The 9,273-nt window shown below is 33.4% G+C and overlaps 1 pseudogene; it reads left to right on the top strand.

Moving 5' to 3' along the window:
- Positions 1–4,959: 4,959 nt before the first annotated feature.
- LOC120182908 lies at positions 4,960–8,739 on the top strand (annotated as a pseudogene).
- The last annotated feature ends 534 nt before the right edge of the window (positions 8,740–9,273 follow it).

Below are 9,273 nucleotides of genomic sequence, written 5' to 3'. Positions count from 1 at the left end.
TGGATCGAATCGAAAACTTAGAAAATTTTGGAGGATGATATTAAAATATTAATAATCATTTTTATAAAAATTAGTATAATTTAACATGGATCATTGGATTTAAGTTGATTTTTCATTAAATACCGTTGAATTAAGTGATTAGACTGTGATTTTGGGAAAAGCTAGGGCAAAGATGGAACTAATAGAATATTTTTTATATTTATACGATGAGGTAATTATGATGATGGTAATGGAAAAGTGAAATTATTATATTTCATTAATGGTAAAATGGTAAACTAGCAACTAGCTTAAATGAATTTTAAATTCATTAGATTTTTACAAGTGTATTATATTTTAGTAGAAAACTCAGAAATTTGCTTCATCTTCTTCCCATATCATGACCTCCATTTTTACAAGGTAAGAATTTTCAATTTCATTTTTAAGCCATTTCCTTAGGTTTTTGGATTAAAGTGTAAATAGAGAATTATCTACATCAAATCTCTATTATTTGATATAAATAGATCATATTTTACTTGAATCATTGAGATGTTGTTTGGTGGATGAATAACAGTTGGATTTTGATGTTAGTAATGTTGTATAGTTGTTTCAAAGCTTATGTTGAAACACCCATTTTCCGTTACGTCCCCGTACACGAGTCGTAGATGTCACATAATTGTATATATAGCATTCATTGTGCTTACTGCTTTAATAAGCATTTATTGTTTTTAATGTGTATACATAGCTATATTGGTGACTTAGCTATTTTCATTTTAATGGAATATTGCTGTTATACATGAGTATATTTGCTATATTTGTGCATAAAGATTATGTTTAATGATTCTTTTATTATTGTTCAAATGAATTTATAGCTTTTAATAGCTTTTTAAAGCCATTAAACATTAAATAATGTAATTGTTCCTTTAGAGAATACAACTAATAGGTACGACTCATAAATATACCAGTAAAGAGGACAGGGGATGGAGCGGAGTGAGCAGCGAACATCAACTATCCTTATAAAAAGAAAGTCTGTAGAGGGGGTTCGATTATGTGGGTTGGGGGTGCGGGGGCGCAGCCCCGCGGTACGATACAAGGTTAATTATGTAATTATGTACCAGGTTTTTATATAAATAGAGATGTAACCTAAACCTATGAGACATTGAATAAAACTTCTAGCGCCGCCTAGGCACCGAGGACGTAAGCACATTGTCGAACCTCGTTAAAATTCTTGTGTTCTTTCGTTTTCTTTTTCGATTCTTCAACAACAACTATTTATTTTTATGTAGGTGTAAAATGAGAAGATTCTCCAAATCATGAATTGACAAATCTTAAAGGTTAATAGATTTCAAAGTCATTCTGATTAAAGTTGATAATGCAATGGTTGAAGTTGCAGGCATGTCGAGAATGAACAGTCTGCTTGAGAATTATGATTTACTGCAAGGTCAGATTATTTAGACTTGTTGTCTATTATTCATGCTTTGAATAAATACATGAATTAGAATAAATGAGCCTTTAAGTTAGTCTTTAATTCTTAGTGGAAATATTATGTGTAGACACTAGTTTTTGTTCAGGAATTTAGTCGTTTATTTATTTATATTATTATTATATTATTTTATTATATAATTATTAATTATTAAATATTAATATTTGAGTTCTTTTTGTAGTACAGGTTACAAGGAGGTATATATATATGGATTATAAACGGTGTCATTTTGAAGAATAGGGTTTGCTGAAATCACATGGTCTAAGCGCAGGGGGTATCGTATTTTGTATGTGCAATTTAGTCACTAAATGCAATATCTAATTTATTTCGTTTAAAGCTTTAAATTTTGTTCTTTGCATTCTAGTCACTGCTTGTTTGTGTTTCGTTTGGTTTATATTTGAACTGGTATGCTAATTGAGGAAATGACCGCTTAATCCTTCTATTTTTGTAAATCATTGTTTTAATCAGGAATTGAAATGGGGGCATTATCGTGTCTGAACCTTTAATTTATGCATGTTTTCGTTTTCATCTCTTGTGTATTGTAATTGGGTTTAAATAATTGATTTTGTCTGATAATTTGAGGTTTATTTCGTTTCAATCCTTCATTGCTTACATACTCAAATTTTCATATTAGGCTTTAAGTCCTTTAAATTTAGTTTCATAATTGTTTTAATCATTGAGTTAGCTTAGTATATTTGATATATATGTATTAATGTGGTATGTCCCTATTATTCTTTTTTGTGTGTTTAATTTGGTCCTTAGATCATTCATTTTTACTAATTAGCTATCTATGTTTGTTAGGTCATACATTTTATAATTGAATTTTTTTTGTAAGTTCAAATTTAATCCAAGAAGTGAAAGCAAGTAGTATCCCCAAGTGTCAGCCTTCACTACTTCATTTAAATAGGGAATAGGTTTTTTTTTTGGGGGGGGGGGGGGGGCACAAGTTAAGTCACAAAACTGCACTTTCCGTTTGTAACAAGAAAAACACATGAAAGCCACGCCGCAGTTTTCGCTTTGATGATTCATTCGGGTTTTCCCCAACCATGTAGATACCCTCAAACGATGCTTTCTCTTTTCACAATATATTTCCTCTTGATAAAAGATCAATTCCATCCTTCTATTATACATTATATATAAATTGTTGAACTAGTTTTTATTTTTCTAACTCTTGACATATAAACCGTTGGACAATTGATTCTCGTGTTATTCAATTGGACTAGCTTCTTAGTTTTAATAAAGTATGAGATCAAATTTTGATCAATTCAAATAGAAGTCTTAACTATTTAATTTTCATAAAGTAAAGGACGAAATTCAAAATTAAACCTCCGTCTCTCTATTTTTTTAAATATTTTGCGTATAAATATCTGCATTATTCCTCTTATTTTTCATCATTCTAAAGTCATCGACTCATTCTTTTTAGTGTTACTAAAAAAGAGTTCTTTTTTAAGAAAACAAAAAGAACGTCAGATTCTTCTCGAAGTTCATTGTTTCTGCTATTTTCTATCCTTCTTTTGATTACACTATCAAACGTGGCTAAGGTGTGTACGCAGCTATGGACATATTTTCAATTGTTATGCGTTTACTACGATTGCATAAATAATGTGTGCTATTATGATTATTGTGAGTATCACGATCGTCATACAATAACAGTTTCGAATATCGAAAAAATTATATAAGGATCGATATTCCGATAACTGACTGCTATCTAAATTCATGTTTTCATTCATATATACTTTGTTTCCGTAGATTGTAGTAGCTTTTGCTTCAATCATATTATCATCTTTATTCATTCCTTTCAGGTTTACGGTAGTGCTAAGCTTCGTCCATTAGGTAAAACCATATTATTCCCCCTGAATTCGGTTGCATGAACTGTAGAAGCTTTGGATGTGTATATATGTAAATGACGCGTAAGCATGGATTCGTAGAATGCAAGCCGAGGTGCAGTTACCGGTGCTCGGCGACGTCGCACAAGAAGCCGTGCATGTTCTTCTGTATGAAATGCTGCTCCAAGTGCATATGCGTCCCACCCGGCACTTACGGCAACAAGCAGCTCTGCCCTTGCTACAACAACGGAAGACCAAACAAGGAGGTCCCAACTGCCCTTGACATATTACACTCCATAAATTACTTATTTTCCATTATCATCATTCGTATTTGATGTAGTAAAGGTTTAATAAACAAATTTAATTTATTGAAAACTATATTTTTTAACATGCGATGATTTATGATTCAGTTTTCGATGGGGTTAAATATAAATCCATTATTATTGTATTCAATAAACCTACTTAATTAACAGACTATGTATCGTAATTTGGTGTGTGATTATTGCGTCTTCGATATATATATTCTGTGCGTATACTTTTTTCAGAAAAAAATTAGATAGTTTTAAAAAGGTTTAAGCTTGAATTAGAAATCTTCCATGATATTTATATACTACATTCATGTGTGTGAATTCAATATTTATTATTGAAATTACGGGAATGTCCTGACTGTATAGTCTTAAATTTTTTGTTTTTGGTTTTTTAATGTAATCGTGAAGGATCATCTTAATCTCAGGGACAATGTACTTTCAAGGATTATACCAATTAGAATGATTTTGCTTCTAAGACTTTGATTCATCCACGACTTATTTAAATTATATTGTTTTTATGTTAGTTTAATATTAATTAAATAAAATCTTTATCCTTCCAAATTTTAATTTTAAATATTTAATAAATTCTTAATCAATTAAGTTACTCAGCTCCTTCTAGCTCTTTTAATATGATGTTGGTGAGTTAGCAAGCATTTAGCTCTATCTCTATTTTTTTTTCTTTCAATTTCTACAAAAAAAGACAGAGTAGAATTTGTATTATTGAGAATCTCTTATAAATAATTGTATAATACATTTTTTTTCACGACTTAATATAAAAATAAGTATCCAAATTATATTTAAATTTAACTTTTGGTGTCTAAAAAATTTTTCGTTAAAAATGTATATAACATTTTCTCCATTACAATTTTAAGTGTCTACTATTAAAAAAATCATTAAATTATACATATCATTTAATAATTTTTTAACTACCACCACCTTAAAAATATAACGAAAAAATTAAACATTAAAAAGATAACTTTTTAATATAATTTGCACGCTGATTATATTAGACCCTTTTTGCAACAGATGCTTAGATATGCATATAAATTAACATAAAGAATCATATGTATCATCTGCAATCACCTGAATCTCTTATGAAGATAAGTGAAGTGAGAGAACTCCCCACTCAAAACCATGAATAAGAATGTGGAGGTAGCAAAGGGAATTGCAGTTCAAATCTGGTAATACCAAAAGTGCAGGAAAACTTTACCCAAGAAGATAAATTTTTGGCATAGAAAAACCAGTGGCTTGAGAAACACAAAGGCTTGCATGTTTATCCAAACTGGACAGGCATGTTTTCGTTTGGACCGACAAAGTTAAAAGAATTACCCAAACGAAGTTAAATGGAGAATAATAATGGCTGCTGTTGCAACCCAAATCCATCACATCTGGGTAAGGTATGATAATTGTCAGAAAAAGACCCTTGCAAATTTGTCTTCCTTTTAAGATCTTACACTAGTTCCGATCGTTGGTTCTTTCGGGGCCACATGCTTTGCTTGTGGTTCTCATTTTACTTCCCAATTCCCTTGGCCACTGTTCCACACTCTCTCTCTATTTAAAACCAGTTTCGCTTAGATTGTCTTTCCCTCTTTGTTTTCAATTTTTCAAGGTCAAGCAAGTCAGTTTGCTTTCAGCAGGTCGGTTTAATTCTCTTCGTTTGATAGTTTTTGGGTATTTTACACATTTTCTCTTAGTGGGTTTTCATTGTTTCCTTCCTTTTCTCTACCCAATTTTCGCAGTGAATTTGTGAAGCTCTGTGTGTGTGCGCGCGCGCTAGTTGCAAGAAAAAAAAATACTTATTGCTAACTTTGGTGTGTGTTTTTCATTGTCTGATGGCAATAGTTGGAATCGAATCGTTAAAGAATTGGAATAATTGTTTTTAATCTATTGATTGTTTCAGTCAAGATTGAATCATTTGATGATGATATTTGTTAAATGATTGGTTTTTATCTTAATTCTTATATAACAAGAGAATCTCTTACCCTAGCGCTAGTATTGTTTTTCCAAATGATTCAACTTGACTATTAAAGATATTTTTATGTAACCCTAATTTAGATGTTTTGCTTACCTTAGCTTTGAGCTGTTGAAAGGGCGTTTCTGGGTGGATTATTTCCTTTCTGTGTTGATTCCTTCCATGGCATTTACTTCAAGCAAGGTCCCAAGTGGCTCAGTTGTGACTAAGAATGTTGTTCACACTAGGGTACATAGTAGAATCTGTCCTATAAGTCGATGGTTCGAGCGTCGGACACTGAGAAATACACCTCTTTTGCTGGAAAAGTTGAGTTTCCCGTCGGGAAGCATATATGAAAAAACAGGTGGTTCTGCTATCACACGAGGATCTTCCACGATATGCTTGTCTTCAAGTACTCGTAATTCCGAAGCAACCGAATCTGTTAACTTTGTTCTGATTGCCCTGATGCATCTGGGTAAGACAATTTTTTGTTTGCTTTAACATCATAATTCTCAATACTTGAACATTAGTTGAGTAATATCTCATTGGTGATGCTTTTGTTAGGAGTTTTTATTATGATTTCCAGCACCAGATAAATTATGTGCTATTTTTAATTAGCTAAGTGATAATTCATGTTCTGCCTTTTTCATGTTAGGAATTATTGTTGCAATAATGTGTTTATGGGGAATCTTCATTTTTCTCAATAACTACTATTTTATCTTTAGCCTACCTCATTGCTACATGTACTACGTCAAGGGATGTTCCTTTTTCTTCATCCTCGAGTTTTGTTTCATCCTACACCATTTTGAGTTTTATTTTGTTTTTCAGTGTTTGCATTATAAGGTATAAATTAGGCACTAAATGTAATTTGCTAAGTAATATCTCGTTTTCTTGCTTCTTGATATGGCCCATCCTGAACGTATTGAATGCATTGTGAGTCAGTGCACAGATTGCAGAAGATGAAGTTGGTCATTCAGGCATGCATGGGAGAAAAATACACTCAAGTCAAGGCTTGGCTGAAGCTTGTAGATTTGCGTGCAATGATGCAAAGTTTGTAAATGAAAGGGCCCGTAATGACATTGTTCTGCTTCCGGTAATAATCAGCAATTCAGTATATATGTCAAAATAGCTTGCCATCATAATCAGATGTGGTATAATTCTCTGTTTAGTATTACATTCATGTTGACATGCTCTATATTCTTAGCATAAGTTTACGAACTTTTGTTTCAGTGCTAATGAGGCTGAACATCTTCATCATCTAGCCACTGTATGTGTTTTTAATTAGTATGTTCATCTTCAAGGAAGGTATCATGGATTTAATGTCATGAAGAACCTTGTATCTTTTCAGATCTTAAAAGACAAGGCACATCTAGACTGAAAACTGCAGCTGATAACATTGGAGTGATGGTGCGTTGGAGGTACTTATATCATGCCATATTGTAGTTCTTTAATATCTTCTTACTGTAGTTTATGGTTGCTTATATTCGGTAATTACTTAATTTCATTTCCATTTTGCCGAAAGGTTGAAAAACTAAATATCTGGTTATATCTCAGGAAGGCAAAACATTAATTAATTTGCAAGTGTGTTGAATGTGTCTTGAGAATGTAGTCTACTGGTTATGAGTAATAAAATATATGAGGTGCGCTTCCAGGCTGATCTGCGCCGTGCTGACTTACGTGCTAAGCAGCGTGCAATGGAGGAGCCTTAATGGCTTTGGAGGTATGGGACACTATGTTTTTTAATATTATCTGATTATTTGTAGGATCTTTTAAGACTAGATCTGAATCAGAGTTATAGAATAGATGTCATATTGAATAATGCACTCGGCACTTTGTCTGAAGAAATCCCACATTTTTGACAAAGAAGGTACTCAATTCCACGTGTCTATGCATCCATGGAGCATTTATGTTATTTTGATTTTGTTGGTTGTGTAGTTTATGAAAATATTCATGACATGATGGTGAGCAAGGTGTACAATTGTAAGTTCCTTTCATATTGAACAAGTTTTCCCACTGTTGCTTTCCATTTTTTTAACCCTCTAAACTTGGCGAAGCCTTAAAGTTTGACCTCACTGTTCCCGAGTATTCTTATCCAGCCCACTGCGATGGTAAAGTTCACTATCAGCCAACGACTTGATGCTTGAGAAAAACGGGAAGACTCTGGATTTCTTTAATGGTGAAGTGTCTACTGATCGCATTAGTGCTATTCAGGTCCTTTGTGATCGCACTTATCCTACTGTTTCCTTTGCCAGTTGCATCAAGAAGCATAACATTGAAACCATTTATGTTGACATTCAGAGGCTTACTGGAGTAGAGCATCTGCCTTTCTGAAGCTGACGGAATTGACTACACAGATCCTGAAGAGGTCCAAACCGAGCATTTGTATTCCTCATCTGATGGACCATTTGATCAAGCCTAAGCTTTATTGTCTGTTTATTAACATGCTCTTCCCTTTCTGGAGCAGCTTGAGTTGTTAAAACGACTCTTATAGATCTCGATGCAATGGATGGTAAAAGCAGTGTTTCATGCTGGCAGAGTGTTCAAGTTCTCCTGATGTCAGTACAAGGTATGCTCTGTGGAGCTTGCCATTTGATAAATCACCTTTCCTATAGAAAAGTGGTTGGTTTCTGTTTTGTATGTGATGCAGACAAGCATTGGCTAATGCACTGGCAGCAGCTCCATCCATGTGGACTCTAGGAAACGCCGGCATGGGCGCATTACAGGTAAGTTTGCCAAATTTTAACCCCGATACAACAGTTGGTAATTATTGGTTTGGATTCCTCCGTGTAGAGGCTGGCAGAAGATAACAACCCTGCTATCGCGGCAGCGGCGGAAAAGCTATCTACGAACTAAAGAAACAATGGGAAATAGAGGAGGGGATAGCTGGAGGTTCATGATGAATCTGAAGCCATCGGATAGCACAGATGGGATGGAGATGGAGAGGAGATGGAGATGGAGATGGAGGAGCAATATAAAAATGGAATTTATACTGTAGATATGTACACGTAGGTTTTAACCGGTTTGCAGGCAAGTGATGGATTCATCTAATGTTTGATGTTAGAATCATTACTTCCTGGAAATCTGTCGACTTTGCTTGAATTATCCATGTCTTTTTGCTTAAAAGCTCTCAAATAATCACGTTAGAATTTGTTCTAATCCGGAAGTTTATGCGAGATCAGACATTACCTTTTTGTTTTCTTATTGAAAGTCTTATTGGTGTGCTTTATTTCATTCTCTTCTTTGACATCTGATTATGAGTAGTAAAATCACTAACGAAATTACATGTTCTAAATCGGAGGTATGCAAGATATTCTATTCTTTGTGAAGAGTAAATGGTTAAGAATTGGTGAAATTTTTGTGGTGGCCAAAAGTTTGACACCGTACCTATAAATGGATTAATTATGTGCTGGATATAAATCGGTGGATTAAAATTGCATTAAATAATAATGATTAATAGGATAAAGAATAGGGAGCTTTATTGGCATTTTTTTTTAAAAAAAAGTACAATCTTATCATAGGGATGGCAACTCAACCCGAATCCGACGGGTTCCGACCTGACCCGATCGGGTCGGATTTTTTTAAAAAAAATTCGGGTTCGGGTCGGGTTTTTTTTAAAATGTACTGTCGGGTCGGGTCGGGTCGGTTTTAGGGTGAAAAAATCCGACCGACCCGACCGAAAAATATATATAATTTTATCCTATATATTTAGGGATAATTACAATAATGTCC

This window comes from Hibiscus syriacus, unplaced genomic scaffold, assembly GCF_006381635.1.
Source record: "Hibiscus syriacus cultivar Baekdansim isolate YM2019G1 unplaced genomic scaffold, ASM638163v2 tig00112738_pilon, whole genome shotgun sequence".
NCBI lineage: Eukaryota > Viridiplantae > Streptophyta > Magnoliopsida > Malvales > Malvaceae > Hibiscus > Hibiscus syriacus.
The sequence above is the reverse complement of the archived record's forward strand: the minus strand, read 5'-3'. Positions and strand labels throughout refer to the sequence as shown.